Genomic DNA, 22500 nt, shown 5'->3' with positions numbered 1-22500 from the left:
AAAGTTTTCATTTGCATTGAAATAAATAGTGTGAAGTGTCTAGGCTATGTCGATAGCATAAAAGACGTGCATTCAGTTGATTATATCTTTCCAGTCATCCTTATAACTTGCATATTGTTTCGTTCGGAATTCTCGATCAGGAAATATGGATAAATAAGTCCTATACAAATCAATACTGTGAAAAAGAAATGGTTCAAACTATCCGGATGGCAAAAATGTAGTCCGATCAACTATCTGTCCAATGCATAAACTCTGATTGTAATCCTCGCTAATTTACGTGTACAATATGGAAAACTCGAACGAAACTTGTGCTGAATTATCCAATGTCTCTCTACTAATTGTGACTGCCATTGAAACATCAATTGAAGTGTACTCAGTATAGAGAAGATATGAACGACGATAAGTTTGAAGACACATTGTACTTGCATCCCCATCGAGAGTGCATTCTTAGGGAGGCTTCTTTTCCCGGATCTAATTACTGGATATTTTTGGTCCATTATTTTTCATGAAAGTTCATACCAATACAACAAATGTGCATCTTCAATAATATCATCACATAAAAGGTGTTCTTAGTTTTCACATGACACATTTGAGCATATGTTTCATTCAAAATTCAATAGAGATACGAAGAGTTTAAATATCACACGTGGAATGTCTCTTGAAAATTTTCATCGTCGAACATTTATGTTACCCAGTTAAGCCAAACGCTTTTTTGAGATGGCCATGAATTTCCTTAATTATAGCGTATATACAAACTTTGAATAGAACTGAATTAAATTTAAATTGATGTAGTTTTCAATGATAGTGCAACGTTTTGCAGGGACCCTCAAGATGAAAGAGGTATTTCATCTTGAGGGTTATAGTTATAGTTTTCCCATAATGCAAATATTTTGCAAATTTTCTCAGGACTACAAAAATTGTATTTTATTTATTTATTGTCGTCAAACAAGAGTAGACCGTTTTGTTACAACGATAAAATATAGTATACACTTAAAACATAAAATACTAATAACTAAACTAAACACTATCTGGTTTACATAGCACTACTTTAGGATGTTCTTTATAAGCGAATAGAATTGAAATATTTTTTTAATTTGCTTTTTGTCATTGTTAAGTCAATAGCTTCGCAGTGCTTGTTGTAAGTTGCCATCATCTGATTTAATGGTCCAAACTTGGCATAATTTGTACGATAATTGTTTGTTATAAATGTATTTCGGATTCGTAACTGCCGGGAAGGTATATAAAAATTAAGTTTAGATAGAAGTTCGACTGAATCAATACGACACGAAATTATATCGTTTAGAAATGAAACCATTGCATATTCTCGGCGCTCTTTTAGTGTTTGGATGTTAATGAGCATACAGCGAGCTTTATAAGATGGGAGAGGAAATCGTGTCCAACCTATTTTGCGAAGTGCAAACAATAAAAATTGCCTTTGTACTGATTCTATTCTTTCTTCATGTGTGATTGAGAAAGGTGACCAAACTATGCTACAATATTCCGGTATTGACCTTACATACGAGATGTATAATGTTTTAATTGTATATGGATCATTAAAATTGTAACTAAAACGCTTTATAAATCCAAGCATGTTATTTGCTCTATTGATGATTGTGTTGTAATGGTCAATGAATGTTAATTTTGAATCTAGAATGACTCCCAAATCTTTAACTCTTTCGCACTTTTGTACCACTTGATTTCCTAGAGTGATTGAAATGTCAGGTGTATTTCGTTTCCTACTAAAAGTTATTGCATTACATTTTTTTACGTTTAGTTGCAGAAGGCTTTTGTTACACCAGAGGTAAAACATATGTATTTCTTCCTGTAATATCTTTATGTCTTGTTCGTTCCTAATTTCTAAAAGAGCTTCATGTCGTCGGCATAGATAAGAACTTTTATGTTTTTGAGAATGTATGATATGTCGTTTACGAATAAAATGAACAAAAGAGGGCCTAGAGGGGAGCCTTGAGGAACTCCTGATGTGACTTGAATGGGATTCGATTTCTTCCCTTTAAATCTAACTATTTGTTGACGGTTAGTTAAATATGATTCGAGCCATTTGAGAAGACCTGATTCAATTCCTAATTTTTTCAGTTTGAATAATAGCAAGGGTATGTCGATACGATCAAATGCCTTGCTAAAGTCCGTGTAAAGAGCTTCAGTGTAGTTTCCATTCTCCATTGCAATCAATGAGTAGTTAACGAATTCTAGTAAATTTGTATTAGTTGAACGTCCTTTGAAGAACCCATGCTGCATGTTAGTAATTCTGTTTTTGATTTGATTGAATAGTTTTTCGTTAACGATTGCTTCAAAGAGTTTAGGCATACATGACATAATGGCAATTCCACGGTAGTTACATATGTCAGATTTTTTGCCACTTTTAAAAATGGGTACCAGGTACGAGCTTTTCCATAAATTGGGGAAAATGCCAGATTCAAGCGACATGTTAAAAAGCCAAAACAGAGGAGCTGTGAGTTCCAACGCTAAGTTCTTCATAAATACGGGTGGGATCCCGTCAGGTCCAGAACCTTTGGAGGCATCTAGTTTGTTTAGAGCCTCCATAATATCCTGCACACTGACATGATTGACGCCAATGTCTGTGGTGAATTCTGGGAAGAAACCGAAATATTCGCGATCACGATCTTCTTCAGAAAATGTGGTATAGATGTCTTGAAAGAAGGTTGCGAAAAGATTGCAGATTTGTTCCGCGTTGACACCGACATTTTCATTTTTGAAGGGAAGTTTTCCGATTTTAAATTATTTTTAACATGATTAAAGAAATTTTTTGGGCAAGATTTTATTTGAAGTTCGGTTTTTGAGTTATACTCTTCAAATGCTATTTTAATGGATAGGTTTAGTTAATCGCAAATGTCCAAATAGTTAAATAAGTTCCTTTCATTTCTGATTTTTTTATACTTTTTGTGGGCCTTTTGTTTACGATTTTTAAATTTTTAATTTGCTCGTTATACCAAACTGGATATTTTGTGTTGCCTTGTCGCCTAATTTTTTTCAGTGGTACTTGTTCAACTATTATATCAAACAATTTTGTGTAAAAGACGTCTACTGAATTTTCGATACTTGTTTCATTTCTAAACAACGTTTTCCAATCTATACTGCTTAGTCTTTGTTTTATGTTGTCAAAATTTGCCAATTGAAATTGAAAGGCCTCTTCGTACTCGCAGTCATCGGGTCTTTTGTTATCATGTACAAATACAGAAAACTCTATTGCTGTATGAAACGCTTCATTTTTCCATAGTGGAGTTAATGATTCGGTGACACAGAAGTCTTCAAGAATGTTTGTGAATAATAAATCTAAATAACAGTTTTGCTGATTTCTAACATGATTAATTTGGTTAAATCCTAAACTTGCAGTTTTGTCAAATATGGCCTGCAGAGTTTCGTTATCCCCAACGACTGGAAGTAGAATGCTTTCATTTTCAGTGTCTGGAAAGAAGTCAATGCTTCGTTGATTGAAGTCACCATAAATATGAACTTTTACCTCTGGGGGGAGCTTGGTTATAATGTCTTCGGCAATAAGAAAAAACTTTTCAAATGTATCTTTGCGGGCATTATTTGGGGGGAAGTACACAGAGGCAAATATATGTGTTTCACCTGCCAGATGGGTTTTAACCCACACATGCTCAAATTCTTTAAATTTCCTTGTAGTAATCATTTCTGCATTAAATTTTGATGTAATTGCTATTAAAACTCCCCCTCCTGACTTCTTTTCAGACATATGAATGTCTCGGTCAGCTCTAAACACATTGTAGCTGTTCCCGAAAACTTCTTCACTTCTAACACTTTCGTCCCAACTAGTTTCTGTAGCCAAAATAATTGTATAGGAGCTACTTAAAATATTCTTGTGAATTTCATTCATTTTCGATGCACTTTTCATTCTATTAAAATTTTGACAGTAAATTAAAATTTATACTGACGACTCTACTTGAGGAATCGAGATTACCTCTTTTTGTTGTCGTTCAAATGGCGTCGAATCTTGGCAAACTGCGGTGTCCTCGTCATTTCCTTCTTCTAGGGAATGCGTCAATGTCGTCGAAAACACGAATGTTGAGAATGGCACGCCTTACACAAAACTGTTGACAAGCGCTCCGATGTTGGGTGCATTTGCATCGTCGACCGTGATAAATCATCCACTGGATAGGGATTCAATGTCGGTCCTCTTTGAAACTGAATTGTTGGCCTATAGTTCGTGGGGTGTCCTGAGAAATGATCTTTTGCAGCCGCAAGAAGCACTCTATCCGGTGGCAGGAAACTATTGTTGTAGTGACTACTCGTATGGTTTTTGTTATAGTGGGTGTTGCCGGCCCTAAATGTGATTCTGCGATTGGTATTACTCGTATGGTTACTATTAACTGGCTGTCGTGAGTGGCGCGCTGCTTGCTCTTGATCAGGTCGAGGAAAATTTGTGGTGCTTTTGTTTTTTTCATTAACGTTATTATTATTATTTCGCCTCGATCTTTTTTTACGTCTTCTAGCCTTTTCGGCCTGTTTTTGCTGGTTCAGGTTTCTTAATTTGCGTGCATCGTAATCGCTCCAGTCTGCTTTCCATACTTTCCTTGTGCCCAAAAAGCGCCAACCTGAGTTATCGATATTTTTGTCGTTATTTAATTCGGCTTCCAAACTGGGGCATGAATCAAGCGATGATGTAGCGTTTTGACTTGCCGTTATGTTTGATGAAAGCGCCTTAAGTTCGTCGAGGATATCAATAGTTAGCGCAGAATTTGTGAAGTTTTGACTGGTGGATATGTTCGCTGACAGAGACTTAAGCTCGTCAAGAATATCAATCCCCAGCGTCGGGTTTGACGTCATAGTAATACTAGCCGCTGTGTCCAGAGACAGTTGATTAAGCTGGTTTATTTCATCATTCATGGTGCGCAGTTCAGCTGATAGCTCTGACGTTACCGTTTTCAGCGTGCTATAGACATTATTTTTCGTTGTAGTCATTGCTGTATCGAATAGCGAGGTAATGTGATTTTTAATGGCAACAACACTTCCAGTCAAACTGCTGTTTTTGTTTATTGCTATCAATTCCTGTTTTATTGTTGTAAGCAAAATTTCTAGGCCATCGATCGCTTCGTGAACTATGTTAGGCTTCTCCAGTTGAAACGCGAGCCGGTGCATTACTTCCGTATTGGCTTGCAGTTGTGATTCCAGAAGTTGTTGTTGTTCAATAAGCCCTTTGAACTCAATCTTGGCCTGCATCAATTCTTGACATGATTCACAGCACGGTAATAGATACGAGTTGATGTCCACCCTCTTGTCCTTCTTCCGCAGTGATCCCCTCGGAACAGTCACTCCAATGCAGGCGGCGTGGAATTTTCTTGGACACCCTATACACATTTGCATTTGCCATGTAGGATGTATTATTCAACTTGTTTCGTGTGAGGAATGGCAAATGATGCCGTGACCTTACTTTTATAGGTATATTATGCGATATATTGATTCCTTACATCCTTATTATAATTAATCTAAGTAGTATTTTTTGAGCCGTAACCAGTATAAATAACCTAAATCTTGCAAAAGAGCTAAATTTTTGCTAGAGTTTTGGGATTCAAAAATACACTTGCTTTCGGTGATGCCACGAGTATAATTATATGAGAAATCTTTTATCTCACTACTAGGTGAATTACTTGATGATTTATACCTTCAAAATTTAGCTCACGATTGAACGCAACGCCTAATCCAAGGGATCAATAGGGATGCATAAGCAAAGCAAAGCAAATCAATTATTTTTGTAAATCTGCGGATGTCTCGCGGGCGAAAACCAAATCAACACATCTTTGAATCTACATACTAGACTATTGGTACTTCAAATAAGTTTTTTTCTAATGATGATATCAACACTGGTTGATAGTTTCCTTGAATCTATGTTTCATGACTTTCTTAGAACCATTTGGCACAAATAGCAATTCGATGCATTCCGATTTCCACCAATTTAGCAAATATTAAACTTTTTGCCAAAACTGAACCGGTTAGTCTTATACCCTAGTATCAATTAAGGTTTTATCGTACTTTTATAGCCACTCATACAATTTAGATTGCACTTGTAGCGTGCTATAAAACTTTTTTTTCCAATTGTTATATATATATATATATATATATATATATATATATATATATATATATATATATATATATATATATATATATATATATATATATATATATATATATATATATATATATATATATATATATATATATATATATATATATATATATATATATATATATATATATATATATATATATATATGTATATATATATATATATATATATATATATATATATATATATATATATATATATATATATATATATATATATATATATATATATATATATATATATATATATATATATATATATATATATATATATATATATATATATATATATATATATATATATATATATATATATATATTTATAATTTTCAAATTTCTGAATTTTTGAAGCTTTGAGATTTTGAATTTTCATATATCTGAATTTTTCAAACTTTGAATTTTTGGGATTTGAAGTTTCGGAATTTTTGAATAATAGAAGTTAATTAGTGAAGGTGGCTTGTGCGAAAACTGAGTTAATTTTTTGAAAATGGTTCTAAATGGCCTATTTTATAACATTCCATGAAAAAAATCGATGGGAAAGCTTCAAACATAAAAAATAAGTTGTTCTTATTAACCTTACTAACAGTGGTATTGCACATGAGAAAGTGGCGTTTAGGGCAAATATAGTGTGATGCGGCTTGGCCGCTTTGTCGAGTCCAAGGATCCAGCGGACGAGGTGGTCTTTCGCTCGCCTCCGAAAATAAAAACAAACCTGCGATCTACTTATTTGCCTGGTATACTCAAACATAGGGGCTATCCGGCTATGACTAGTTTAAATTGAAGCACATGAATAAAACGATGTGACGTAGCCACATTAAGCAGTGGCAATATTAGATTTTTGTTAATAAATATTATCCTAGTCACTAAATAAAACATTGTTAATGCCTCATGCGGCTACGTCAAATTGCTTTTTTTCTCGTGCTGTCCGACTTATACTAGGCATAGCCCTTATGTTGGAGCCAAGGTGTAAATCACAGGTTTTTCGCACTTTTGATAGCGAGATCTGGACCACCTCGTCCGGCGACATTAGGCAGTGGACTTGTGGCCAAGCCACATCACATTACCTTCGCTCCAAACCTCACTTTCTTATGCGCTATTCCACTGTTAGTAAAGTTAGTAGGAACAACTTTTTTCAGTTTGAGCTACTTAGCTTTCCCCCCGATTCTTTTTCATTCGGCCTTATTATGCGCGGCGTGTGGCGTGCGACGACTAAACTCACCTCACTTTATGTGACTTTTCTCACCCGATTCTGAGAGTCGACTTGGGTGAGGCGAGATTTCCCATTGCGGTTAAATGGGCGTCTGACGTCACCCGAAGTGGCTCTTCAAAATTGGGTGAGAAAAGTCACGTAGAGTGAGGTGAGATGAGTCGTCTCACGTCACACGCCGCGCAGAATAGGGCTGAATTATTGTTGCAAAATAAGTAATTTAAATCCATTTCCAAAAAAATAACTCATTTTTTGGAAAAGCCGAGATTCGGAAGATTTACCTTTGATAATTTCTGAGGTTTTAAACCTTTTATTTTCACCAATTTTTCTGTCAGGCCCAAAATTACCAACAGTTTAGGGAATTAGCGATTGAGTGAATCAGATTTGATTTTTTGCTGATTTTTGTGTAATTTACGATGATTCGAAAGATGGCTAGTAACTAGCGAGCTTGTACCACCCCGATTTTAGGACTTCAAGTAATTTGAAACACCAACACGATAAGTTGAATCGATAACATTGTATGATTGGTGCTTGCCTGCGCATAGATCATAAAGCAAGTTAAGTTCAATGATAATGATAATTGGTAACAGTTCATGATTGATAAATGACTGGGTTGAGTTGTGTACAAAATTGTCGACTTTATTTTGGTTAACATATATACCCTATACTTTCGTGAAATCCTGTTTGAGCACCAATTGAGCAATTGACATGACTCCGTAATAATGTGCTTTGCAATGTTTCCTCTTCTTCAGCTTTACAGTTTTCCCATAGATTCCTATCTTCTTGGCGTTGTATTGTGTTTGTATCATCCTTATCCAGTGCGTAGCGTGGATTAATTTCTAATTTTGGTCTGGTGGTAACGATGTGACGAACTTAGATATAACACATTCGAAAGACTCAAGAGAGTATAATTCCTTTTAACTCGCTGAATTTCGAACGTGATGACGCATGACAATTCTAATTGGCGAACATCTAGTTTTCGGAGGGAGCGCAATGCTAGTAACATTATAAATCTCAATTTTTTTTAGGAACTTACTTGTATTGTCAGTAAATTAACCCTATTATGCAATTTATTGTAATTTTCTTTGGGAAGCGGCTGACTAAAATATCATCATATGACATGTTTGGAAACGCTCGAGAAAAAAAATTCCTATGGCCAATGTTCCGTCGTGCTTGGTAGTAAATCATCGGTAAACGGACGCTGAAGTAAAGACTATGGTCCGCACTGGCTCTAGCTCTAGCTAAAACAGATCATATGATTTTCTGTTATTTTATTACAATCAAACAATGATAGATAACTTACCAACCAACTTCATTTTGAATCAAATGTAATAATTGTAAATAGATTTAATTCGGTTATCGCGTTTAAGAAAATTACAAATTACAATAATAATAGAACGCTGACAATTCCTGGCAGAGCTACTATACTGTTTATTGTCTATACAGGTCAGCAGTTCGGGGAAAACTAAATATATTATTACCCATTCCGTCCTCTTCACACTCACTGGAAAACATATGCATCAAACAAAATGACGTCATGAACAACGTTTGTTTACCGTTTGATGTCTCTACCTTGTTTCAATAAGTTTCGATATTTGGCATGCTGCGACATCTTGCGAAGAAAATGCATCCGCCCTCCCAAAGACAGCAACAGCGCACAGAAAAAGTGGCCTAGCAAATATTCAGGCTGAATATTTTCAGGCAACATTGCAAGCGGCAAACTTTTGTCAAAGCGTGGCGTGTTTTGTTATGTTGCCGCATGTGAATAGGTGGAACAAAATGTATAGTGAATATTCGAGGCAACATGTGGCGGACACATGTTGCCTGTTGTTTGTGGCCTCGTGAGCAAACTGCTTAAATCTGGACCCTAGATACACGTCAACACATGAAACGGGACCAACGGCTTTAATTTCCTTTATGAAGGAAGACGTGACCAAATTTTCACCGTAGAAAACCGCCTCAGTTTCCCATTCTTAAAACAAATTTACACTTTTCCGATCCGACTCAGTGGCGGTTCAGTACCGTGCACGGACACCAATATTCTTTCTATTGGTATCCGACCACGGTACTGAACCGTCACTGAGTCGCATCGGATAGGTATAAATAAATGTGCCCCATTCATAAACTACATAAGCAATTAAGCCCAACTGATGTTGCATCCGTCAGCTGAATAAAAAAAGAGAGTGACCTTATGGCTCATGAACCCATAAAACACAGTCGGTAATGGCCAGAAGCTTCCCGGACTCCTTGAAAAACCTTAAAGTAATAAACATCAAATAAGCAATCGAAGAAAGTGACATTTCGTTCGACCATTTGAAGCAGAAATTCTCTGCAGCCGATTCAATCATTAAGACAGCGATCATAGCCAAACGATATTTAGGATGCTGTTGGCATTTTAAGAATAGGTGGCACATACGATATGTGACAAAAAATGCTTAAAAGTACAACATACCTGCGAGTTTTTGCTTTGTGGCATCATCTAATTGTGTCAATAAATTCTCCATTTTTTCTATCTATAGACAAATTTTCTCGGGGAAGCTTTACAATGTTGACTCCTGAAAGAAGAAAATCATATAATGATATGACGAAATATATTATGGACAATAGTGACATTTAAAAAGAGGTCTGAACGAGTTTTGCCTGGGTTCTAACTCAAACGTGACAATTGAATCGGATTCGGCAATCCGAACATAGATAATTCAGAATTCCGAATAAACTTTTTGGATGGTTTGGTTAGAAAGTTGCTTACGAAAAGTCCCTCCGAGTCACTCTGGAACGAAAGGGCAGATAGACATAAGAAGGAAAATAAGCCTTTCGTTCTGGAATGCTTTGATGCTATTTCCGAAAGCACTAATGGAGCAAGAAATAAATTCGTATATATATATTCTTAATTCCTACCCGATCAATGTATAAGCGCTCCAGCGACGGAAGCATCCACGAAGCAGCTGGTCAGCTGAAATCCGGGGAAATCGCAGTTAACTGTTTACTGGAAATATTTTCAAAAAATGAATATATTCGTTATTTTTTAATTAACAATTGTTACCTGTCAATAAAAACGCTCCAGCGAAGGAGGGAACAGACGGAAGCATCCACAAGGGCGAAACACCGAGAAAACCCCTCGACTGAACTTTTCACTGTGAGGATCTGGAAGCAAAGAAATCGAAAATAAATATCGCATTTGATTTTTTTATATTCCATTTATATTCTTATCTATCAAAATAATCCATCGAAGGCCGAAGCAGTCGGAAGCCCACAAATCAGTTCTTTTTACACCAGAAAGAACCATTCGAACCAACTCGGCGTCACAAAATGGTTACCTTTTCAGAAAATAAGAATGAAAGGAATGGCAGATGGTCATCGTCTTCTTTTTACATGTACAAACGACCTCATTACGTTATTGAGTAAAAACATACAATGCGGTCAAAATGTGGAGTTGCTGATTAATTATTGAATACTACCCATTACATACCTAAAAATAATTAAGGTGATGTTACCCAGAATTTGAGTAACATCCATTTTGTATTTTCTACCTAATTATGAGTAACCACAACATAAACTTTATAGTGAGCAATTTTTCCCCAAAAATAGGTAGGTTTGATTTTCAGTGTGAGGACGTGTTTTTCATTTTAAACATTTTTTTCGGATGTCTGACTGAGTTCTGGCAGAATTTTGGCTCAAAATCAGAAACGTTTTTGTTTCTAACAATGGGTACTTATCTGGTACGTCACACTCAATGATGTAATGCCAATGGGTATGTTGATCCTAATAATGGGTGAAAAATCCGCTAAGAATAATTTCATGCGAGTTAACTAGTGATCGTAGCAGAATTTGTAAATTATCGACTCGTAGCGGAACCCATGGCGGAATCGGAACATTTCGGCAATGCTCCGAAAACAAAGGCAGTTTAGACTACTGAGGATGTTGCAAATATGAGCCAATTCTGCAATGCTCTTAAAGATCTAACTTACAAAAAATGTCTATCCGGTGACACGTTTCATTTAGTTGTGTGGCTTTAGAACAGGATCCCTATCGAGATTCATAATTTTTTGTTCGGTTATAATATTGCATACCTTACCACCATGTTAATATATTCTAATATGGTTATGAGCTTTGATACAGATAATTATTGTTGATAAATTAGCACGACCACTTTTTGTATCATAACGATGTCGGCCTTCATGAAGCGCATGCTCAATGTTAAATTACTTCACTTCCGAACTTCACCACATCAAACATCAGCAAAGCTACATCATCAGTGCTTGACAGCAAAGTTAGAATTAGTAACTTATTAAAAGTTTGATATATATTTTTCATTTGATTGGGATTTTTTTTGTTACAATTAACTAAAGCAAACAAAATTTTTTTTTTCATCGAATCGCTATCCGTGTAGTGATTGGACATGATCCGAGACATCACGCGAATGAAATCCCGACCCACATCCATCCCCTTGAACCAAGGTATTGTCGATACCTTTGGTATTATCGAGTGTAGCCACTAGGGTGGCACGAGGATGTATGAAAAAAATTGAATACGGCAGAACCAAGTTAGAAAAATTCGTAATTCTTCAACGAACTCCTACGCCAAATCTGAATCAAATCTGTTGGAGCATGTTTTAGCACAAATGATTCTAAGTTTGTATGGAGTTTACTATGAGAAAATAATACATTTTCATTAAATTCATAAATATGCCGCCAGGTGCACCTGAAAAATATATTGTATGCTACATTCTATAGATTCAGCCAAGTAGAACAACTTCTTCTAAAGACTAGCTATGACAACTGGTTCATAAGTTATTGCAAAATCAAACTTTCGTTGTCCTGAAGGTTATGAAAATTGTACTGTCTCTGGCTACCCGGCGATCTGAACCTTCAAATAAGTGAACCTTGACGTATTTGTTGTGATCACCAGTTTTACCGTTGGTGCAAAGCGGAAATATAGTCCAGATGGTATCGTCCGAAACATGTGATCTAAAGGACTTGGGATCGAGTTGTGTAATAGAATTATTTTTATGCATTTTTTGTACAATAATATACATTTAGCAAATTAAAATTGAAACGAGCCAGAAGCGGGCAAGATTCCCGTTATTTTGAAGCTCAACCGATGTTCACTGCATCCCCGTGGAGCTGGAACTGCTATAGAGTGCCCCGTAAACTTAAGGTTGATTGAGTAAGTCGAGCAATATGTGCCACTATACGCCAGCAAGAGTGTCTCCGGCCATGAAGCACGATTTGATTGTAACCAAAACTTAACGAATCATCCAGGGATTAAGATTGGAGTAGCTTCGTGAATATAACGTTAGAACATAAATTTACTAAAACAAAACAACACTCAGAAATAACGGTTACGATCTCCCTTATTACTTCATTTGAAACTAACAATTCTACATAATAACGTTCCCGCTTTACAGGCAGCAAAAAAAAATTAAATATTAAAATTATGAACCGAGAACTCATGTCCTTCAGACTGTCTATTTATAACGCTCGCATCTGAACTATAAAACCGTCTATGTTGATAGCTGCCCAATTCGGTTTATGACTAGCATATCACGGTTAACTTGATTGAAGTATCAGCCAGAGTATCCAGATAAATTCAGTTTTCACCAACGATGTAGACAATTAAGCACAGTATAAAGAATAACTTTTGAACCAGAAGTCATAGCCTATTACACTCTTCGGGGAAGTTGTACACGGTACTCGTATCTACCGAAATTAGCATAGCATATATTTTTAGAATACATAGGAACGTGTCTACGAAATATTAAATGATGTGGATCGTTTATCCATGTTAAATCACATAAAACTCTAAACCACTTGTGCTAAAATATAGTGCAACCTATCAAATCAACATTTTGCATGGTTGAATGAGGTCGTATACCGAGTAGCTTTAAATCGGTTCTACTGAATCCTAAAATTTGTGCCACCCTACTAGCCACCTTCCCAGATCACCATTGCTCCATGAAGTTTGCCAACTTTCGACGGTTCTGTGATGATTAATACTGAAAAATTCGCTGAAGCTAATTGGTCTTTCATATATGTCACCTTGTAAAGCACCCGCGTTAGACAAAGGGTCCGCTTCTTCATTTCCTGGAATGGAGCAATGCGAGGGAACCCAAACTAAGGTAATCTTGTACGACCTTCCAGACAAAGCACGCAGACACTCCCAGATTTTCACCAGAAAATATGGAATGTGCTTGTGTAAACAACTTGTTTGGTCTTTCACCCTCTGGCGCCCAAATTTTTTTTGGCTTGAAAAAACTTTTGTGGTTGGGCTTCGTGATGAGAAAAAACAAAAATAATGTTGATAATTCTTGTAAGTAATGGATTTTTCATTCAAGTCATAAAATAAGTAGGCCGCCTAGAGGCGGTCTTGGGCACCTGGGCGAATAAAAAAAACAAAAAAAATTCTTCTAGTTACTTCAACATAAGCGAATACAGATGGTTGATTATATTTTGGACATCATCAGAACGCAAATTACCTAAACTGTAAGGAATATTTCTCTAGTGCTTTGGTTGTTTAATTAATCATTTCTAATTTATACTAGGGGAGTTCATGGTCAGCTGGCGATAGTTTGACTTATCATGTTTTATCTTTTGAATTTAAGAAGATCATGTAAGAGAAAGCGTTGCTGTTCATCTCATTGTTCATTCGTGGAATAGCTTTGAACTCGCCCCACAGACTAACAGACAACACTATAACACTATGAGGAAATTCCCTCAAAAAACATCGATCCGACAATTTTCCCAGAACATTAGCTCCACCTTTTATTCACGGTCCCAACCACTCATTTACTGGTGGTTTACCCCTCAGGTTTGGGAACAATTTTTCACTACAAATATATTTGAAATGACCGTTAAAACGGACGAAGTTTTGTTTTTGAGTGTTGTCTGTTAGTCTGTGCTCGCCCTAAATAACAAAAATGATGAAATTTAAAAACTTCACCTAGAGTAATGAGGCTTTTTTCGCCCTAACCATGTGAATCCGTTGGTTAGAGTGGCGTTAACCATCTTTATTCAAGGCATTGGTTCAAATGGCAAGGTGATTTTTGTTACCATAATGGTTCATAAGCAGAAAGCAAAGATTAGCCAATTTATACGCATTGCATCAATTGTTTTCCAAGTAATTAATAAAATGGTGAGACACCCTCCTTAATATGACTGAAATAGGCTCTTCACTCTAATACGCTCGAAAACTCAATATCGCTTCCAACGTGTACGAAACAGAATGTAATGCAGAGTACTTGAAGTGTAGAACTAGAGACAGCGCCATATGTCTAATACAAAAGGAGAATACATTTTTCGCCAGCTAGCCCCAGACTCTTCAAAATATTATTAAATGATATGGACATCCATATTCTAACAGCAGCATTCACCCAAAGTTTTTAAAACACACTTTTTACATTTCTTAGAAAAGAAATGTATAGAATTCGCTCAAATTTTCAAGATTTTTTCCGAGGCCTGGAGGGCCGAGTCTTGTATACTAATCGACTCAGCTCGACGATTTGGGACAATGTGTGTGTGTGTGTGTGTAACGGACAAACTCTCATTCGTGTTTCTCAGCAATGGCTGAACCGATCTTATCCAAACCAATTTTAAATGAAAGACCTATCAGCCAGACAAAACGCTATTAATTTGTTTTTGATTCTAATGTTTATTTTCCAAGCTATGAATGTGTAAAAATGGCGTTTTTTGCAGTTTTTTAAATTATCGCTTATACGCTAAAATCTATACTAATTGCTAAATTAGCTTATACGAATACCTTTCGAACGAACTACAGATTGTTGAAATCGGACTATTATCAAAAGAGATATTTAACATTAAATACGGACGAAAGATTTTTATCATTTCCCATTGCCAGAAATATGACCAAAAACATGTAATCTATTGTATTAACACCAAAATGGATAATTTTAGGTCAATAGTGTCTTCGGAGAATTTAATGGAGGTAATGTGTCCTTTCTTTTGGTATTGTGCTTTTACTGATTAATCCCCCCACGAGTGAGATATTTCCATGAATTTTCTTGGAAGTGATTGTAATGAAATAATGCCTTCAGCCTTTGTAGCTCTTACTTTTGCGAGTAACTTTACTGAAGACATGAAATATCTATTTTGAATACTTTAACAGTTATGGCTTGTTGTTTGTGGATTAATTCTCGCCTATTTATTGTTCAATATGGTCATAATCCATTTAAATAAGCCAAACATTATTTCGATCAAACGAATTTTGTATTTCATTCTTCTATCTACAACCGCTAGAAATAATCACCGAACAATTCCAAGTTGTCTGGAAGGAACTTGATAACTTATCAGTGCAAAAATGTTCATTTGCGCGCACCTTCTGACTGCAATTTTTCTAACTTATAACCATCGGATCGATCTGAAACATATTGAAAAATGAAAAGCGATATAAATAACTCCAAGCAACGGCGTAGCCAAGAGAAGGCTTTGGGGTTTAACACCATACATCCCCCCCCCCACCCAAAAAAATATTGGATTGAATTTAAAAATTTATTGATGCTGACTGATTTAATGCAATATTACAATAAGAATTATCTGATCCGTACATTGATAGCCTGTTGTTGTAAACATCATGAGGACTTTTGAAAAATTGTCGGAATGGGATCCGGATATGTAACTGATCTATTGGTCCTGATTTTACAATTGTCTAATAACATCAATATCAAACACCTGCCTGAAAACATTCCAATAGAAAATTCCAGAGTTCTGAAATCAATCATAATCCTCAGATTTCCTTTCATATTAGGCTCGCTTTCGAAGAGATGTACCGTAATAAGGGTCTTTATTTAATAGGAAGCGAAGTTGATTCAATGTCTATGAAACATAAAACTGCTCATCAAACCATTGCATAACTTTCAACATTTGCTAAAAATGTTTTTGCCTTTCTCTTTCAGTCTAAAAATCGGCCCGGATGGCCGAGTGTCATATGCCGATCGACTCAGTTCGTCAAGATCGGAAAATGTCTGTGTGTATGTATGTGTGTATGTGGAAAAAAATGTCACCTCTGTTTCTCAGAGACGACTGGACCGATTTGCACAAACTTAGTCTCCCTTTTCTTTATTTTTGTAACTACAGTAATGACCCGTTTTTATCAACCAGCTGAAAGATTTTGGTTGATAAAAAAGGGAAGTTGATAAAATCGGGAATTTTTTTTAACTTCCTTTTTCCATCCTAAATAATTAGAAGCAACTTGAGAGTTGTCTCAAGTTAGTTTGCAGAAAAATTAAACCTAATGCCGTATCAGTGACAAAAATCGTATTCAACCTAACCGCTTGAGTTATGCGATGACACATGGAAACCATTTCATTTTTATATATAGAGATATCCAGCAAAAGCTGCATGTATGAGAAAAACACAATTGCACTAATAGGTGGATTAGGAAAATTTCAATATTTGATTTTTATGTCAAAGAACCTTCCACAGAAAATAACCAACAAAATAATGCAAAAATCAAAGATATCCGATATCTCGTTCTTGAGTTATGCGATGACACACGGAAACCATTTCATTTTTGTATAAAGAGATATCCAGCAAAAGGTGCATATATGAGAAAAACTCAATTGCACTAATAGGTGGATTAGGAAAATTTCAATATTTGATTTTTATGTTAATGAACCTTCAACAGAAAACAACCAACAAAATAATGCAAAAATCAAAGAAATCCGCTATCTCGTTCTTGAGTTATGCGATGATACACGGAAACCATTTCATTTTTATATATAGAGATATTCAGCAAAAGGTGCATATATGAGAAAAACACAATTGCACTAATAGGTGGATTAGGAAAATTTCAATATTTGATTTTTATGTCAAAGAACCTTCCACAGAAAATAACCAACAAAATAATGCGAAAATCAAAGAAATCCGATACCTGAAATTCAGGAGCACATTGCACAGAGCCGAACTTCGTGATTTGGAGGGTCAATACATCAATTTGCATGCACAATGCTATCGCACCTATATTCAACGCATCGAAAGCAATATTCAACGTGATCCTAAATCCTTCTGGTCGTTCGTCAACCGTCGTAGGAGCTCGAAAGGAATATCCCTTAATATTCGCTATAAAGGAAGTTCGGCTGCTACGTCATTGGATGACTTTTTCCAAAGCGTGTTAAGTAATAACTCACCACCTTTGTTGGAATCGTACCTGAGCACTTTACCGCTGCACAACCTGAATTTATCTCGTATTATTTTCTCTCGTGAGGATGTTCTCGTCAAGTTGCAGTCTTTAGATGCGTCCAAGGGAGCGGGACCCGATCATTTACCACCATCGTTCATCCAAAACTGTGCGGACTCTCTCGTATTGCCAGTGTCCGTTATTTTCAATCGATCGTTGACTGACGCTGTTTTTCCTAGTTACTGGAAATCTGCTGCTATCACACCTGTGCACAAGAGTGGTAGCGTTCATGATGTGGAGAACTATCGGGCGATATCGATTCTCAGCTGCCTTCCGAAGGTATTTGAACGATTGATATACGACATTGTTTATCAGTCCGTGCGTCATATCATCGTTGAGGAACAATATGGCTTCGTCAGTAAACGATCTACAACCGCAAACCTTATGGCGTATGTATCCACCATCATCGACAAACTTGACAAGCGACAACAAGTTGATTCCATTTATATTGACTTGTCAAAGGCCTTCGACCGTGTTCCGCATCGCCTTGCTGTCGAGAAGCTTAAACGCATTGGACTTCCGGACTGGTTAACAGATTGGATTGCTTCTTATCTCGCAGGACGAAGCGCTTTTGTTCGATTAGTCGATACATTTTCTACGCCTGTTGATATCTGTTCTGGTGTGCCACAAGGCAGTCATCTTGGACCATTGCTCTTCATTTTGTTTATAAATTATCTTGGCACGGTTTTGTAATCTCTGAGATCTATGTTTGCCGATGATTTAAAATTTTACCGACTTATAAAATCTTTGGACGATTGTAAATTACTTCAGCTAAACATTGACGCTTTGTTAAATTGGTGCACCATCAACGGAATGGAGGTGAATATAGAAAAATGCAGCGTGATTACATTCACTCGGACCCTATCGCCGAACATGTTTATCTATAAAATGTCGTCAGCCAACGTACACCGTAACTTCGTCGTCAAAGATCTGGGAGTTTATTTGGACAGCAAGTTAACTTTCTCCGAGCATGTAGCGTCTACTACCGCCAAAGCTTTCTGCATAGTAGGATTTTTAAGGCGAAACACTCAGTCGTTCCAGAATGTGTACAGTTTGAAAACGCTTTATTGTTCGCTTGTACGCAGTATCTTGGAGTATGCCGTTCCTGTTTGGGCTCCTTATCACGGTGTCCACATTAACAGCATTGAGAGGGTGCAGAAATGTATCATCAGGTATGCTCTTCGCCTTTTACCTTGGACCGACCCAGTTCGTTTACCGCCGTATGCGCATTAATCCAACTGCCTACGCTTGCTGGCAGGAGAATCCAACATCAACGAATGCTTATTTTCGACATGTTGGACGGGAACATTGAAAGCAGCCAACTCTCAACTTAATTTCAATGCACCTAGAAGACAAACACGCCAAGTGGACTTTTTCCGTTTACCGTTGTGCCGTACTCAATTCGGACGAAACAACCCGTTAAATGTATGTTGTCGTGTGTTTAATCAAGTTTCATGTTTTTTTTTCGATTTTAGTGTTGCAAGATGTACTTTTAGTATTAGGATTAGTTGATAAGCCAGTCTGTGCGATTTATAGTCGAAGACCTATATATAAATAAATAAATAAATAAATAAATAAATAAGTTGCCTTGAAATGATCCGTTGAACCTGCCACCACATGAGAACCGTTGCAGACTATTAGGACTACATATTTTGCAAGAACGTAGACATACTTCGCAGGCCATTTTCACATCAAAGCTTCTGTTGGCTGAGTATGATGTTCCCGATCTCCTTGGACAAATCAACCTCTACGCCCCAACCCGTGTTCTTCGCCCTCGGACCAACTACGCTGCTAATAGTCCGATTTTAGCGACTTTGACCTCAATTATAATTCATCACAATTTCGTCACCGTTTGCTGTTACATTAGGTTAATTATTTTTAGTTTAGTTCATTAAGACTTAGTGTCAGATGAACACAAATTTTAAATACAAATACAAATACAAATGCAAATGCAAATGCAAATGCAAATGCAAATGCAAATGCAAATGCAAATGCAAATGCAAATGCATATGCAAATGCAAATGCAAATGCAAATGCAAATGCAAATGCAAATGCAAATGCAAATGCAAATGCAAATGCAAATGCAAATGCAAATGCAAATGCAAATGCAAATGCAAATGAAAATCCAAATGCAAATGCAAATGCAAATGCAAATGCAAATGCAAATGCAAATGCAAATACAAATACAAATGCAAATGCAAATGCAAATGCAAATGCAAATGCAAATGCAAATGCAAATGCAAATGCAAATGCAAATACAAATACAAATGCAAATACAAATGCAAACACAAACACAAACACAAACACAAAAACAAATGCCAAAGGAAATGCAAATCCAAATGCAAATGCAAGTGCAAGTGCAAATGCAAATGAAATGCAAATGCAAATGTGTAGCCGCCGGTGGCCACTGGTTTTGTATGACGGGAGCAGGGTGGATTTTTCTTACAGATTTGCCTTACCGGACTCGGTCAAACGTAAGCTATTTCGTTTTCTTTCGCACAAATATCGCACAGAAAAGGCACTAAGTTTCACTACCTTTATTTGTTTTGCGATACACCTTCAGGCACATACATATATGTTCACATACGGTCGAATTTTCCGCTTAATTTTAATCACTAATTTTTTGATAGGAATAGACTTCTGACTGAATTTTCTTAGCCGCCGAACCCGGTCAGGTGGTTCTCAACTATCGACTAACTTTTCTCAAGACTGCACGACGCACCCCGGTTTTCGCGTGCTAACTCTAACTGACTTATACGACTGACTTCTTAACTCGGGTTTAAAAGACTTTAACAACGCGGGTTTAGATCACTTTCGCGCATCTCTGAGAGAAATGCACGAAGTTTTTGAAAGCATTTCTAAAGCTCTCTCTAGAACTGTCGGTCGCTGGCCGATTCAATTAAAAACAATGGACTGCTCCATAAGGTGATGCCATGCCCCTGCTACAGTAGGGTCGCGGCGTAAGCAAACAATTTTGTTGTTATTAAACATTGCCTTCGCGTATACAAGGCGCAGCGTTAATGAAACTTACTTAGCTTAAGGCTAATTCTTTATGATGCAACTTAACTCATGGAATCGAGCATCCAAGAGATTGGCAAATGATGATTAAATATTACCGGGATTGAAACCGGAGGAAATTAGGGACTCTGCATGCCCCCTTACTTATTGAGCTTGATGTTGCCTCGGAGAGACGCATCATCAAGACAATTGCGCGGGTTACCTTTAAATGAGGTAAAAAGTCTTTTGTACCTTAATTCCTAAGATTGCCATTACAAAAATCATATTTGTCGTTCATACTATGTTGCGTTTCGGCTTCGCCTCTTCAGAAACCGACACTAACGTATTGTCGGAATAGATTAGCGCCGGCTTGACGCAAATCCCTTAAAACTAAAACACACTATGTGTTTCAATCAAACGACTGATCAAACGTGATGTCCCGTCCGAGCAGAAGTTCTGTTTATGCCGATGAGACACAAGTGAAGCCGAAACTTGTCTTGGCTTAGCAGGCCTATGCGAAAGCACTATGCTATATTTCACCCTAAGGAGGAAAATTTGGTAAAAACCAAAATTTCTCACTAGGGTGAAAATTTGTTGGTAAAAACCAGTCTTTGTACAGGAGGGCACAAATCCTTATTTCATACTATGTTGCGTTTCGGCTTCGCCTCTTCAGAAACCGACACTAACGTATTGTCGGAATAGATTAGCGCCGGCTTGACGCAAATCCCTTAAAACTAAAACACACTATGTGTTTCAATCAAACGACTGATCAAACGTGATGTCCCGTCCGAGCAGAAGTTCTGTTTATGCCGATGAGACACAAGTGAAGCCGAAACTTGTCTTGGCTTAGCAGGCCTATGCGAAAGCACTATGCTATATTTCACCCTAAGGAGGAAAATTTGGTAAAAACCAAAATTTCTCACTAGGGTGAAAATTTGTTGGTAAAAACCAGTCTTTGTACAGGAGGGCACAAATCCTTATTTCATACTATGTTGCGTTTCGGCTTCGCCTCTTCAGAAACCGACACTAACGTATTGTCGGAATAGATTAGCGCCGGCTTGACGCAAATCCCTTAAAACTAAAACACACTATGTGTTTCAATCAAACGACTGATCAAACGTGATGTCCCGTCCGAGCAGAAGTTCTGTTTATACCGATGAGACACAAGTGAAGCCGAAACTTGTCTTGGCTTAGCAGGCCTATGCGAAAGCACTATGCTATATTTCACCCTAAGGAGGAAAATTTGGTAAAAACCAAAATTTCTCACTAGGGTGAAAATTTGTTGGTAAAAACCAGTCTTTGTACAGGAGGGCACAAATCCTTATTTCATACTATGTTGCGTTTCGGCTTCGCCTCTTCAGAAACCGACACTAACGTATTGTCGGAATAGATTAGCGCCGGCTTGACGCAAATCCCTTAAAACTAAAACACACTATGTGTTTCAATCAAACGACTGATCAAACGTGATGTCCCGTCCGAGCAGAAGTTCTGTTTATGCCGATGAGACACAAGTGAAGCCGAAACTTGTCTTGGCTTAGCAGGCCTATGCGAAAGCACTATGCTATATTTCACCCTAAGGAGGAAAATTTGGTAAAAACCAAAATTTCCCACTAGGGTGAAAATTTGTTGGTAAAAACCAGTCTTTGTACAGGAGGGCACAAATCCTTATTTCATACTATGTTGCGTTTCGGCTTCGCCTCTTCAGAAACCGACACTAACGTATTGTCGGAATAGATTAGCGCCGGCTTGACGCAAATCCCTTAAAACTAAAACACACTATGTGTTTCAATCAAACGACTGATCAAACGTGATGTCCCGTCCGAGCAGAAGTTCTGTTTATGCCGATGAGACACAAGTGAAGCCGAAACTTGTCTTGGCTTAGCAGGCCTATGCGAAAGCACTATGCTATATTATGCTATATGCTATATATATATATATATATTATATATATAATATATATATAATATATATATATATAT

At 36.8% G+C, this 22500-nt stretch overlaps 1 protein-coding gene and 1 long non-coding RNA gene across 3 annotated transcripts in view; one reads left to right on the top strand and one right to left on the bottom strand.

Moving 5' to 3' along the window:
* LOC131693433 (small ribosomal subunit protein uS9m) overlaps positions 1-22500 on the top strand; it is a 429361-nt gene that overhangs the window by 227784 nt on the left and 179077 nt on the right. The gene's annotated exons all lie outside the window — the stretch shown is intronic.
* On the bottom strand, positions 9782-10628 carry LOC131693436 (uncharacterized). Its single transcript, XR_009306251.1, has 3 exons — positions 10377-10628; positions 10232-10319; positions 9782-9888 (listed from the first exon to the last, which is right to left on the bottom strand). It is a non-coding gene; the product is annotated as an uncharacterized LOC131693436 (long non-coding RNA).

This window comes from Topomyia yanbarensis, chromosome 3, assembly GCF_030247195.1.
Source record: "Topomyia yanbarensis strain Yona2022 chromosome 3, ASM3024719v1, whole genome shotgun sequence".
In the NCBI taxonomy this organism is placed as follows: domain Eukaryota; kingdom Metazoa; phylum Arthropoda; class Insecta; order Diptera; family Culicidae; genus Topomyia; species Topomyia yanbarensis.
Note: the sequence above shows the minus strand (reverse complement) of the source record. Positions and strands in the feature narration are given on the sequence as shown.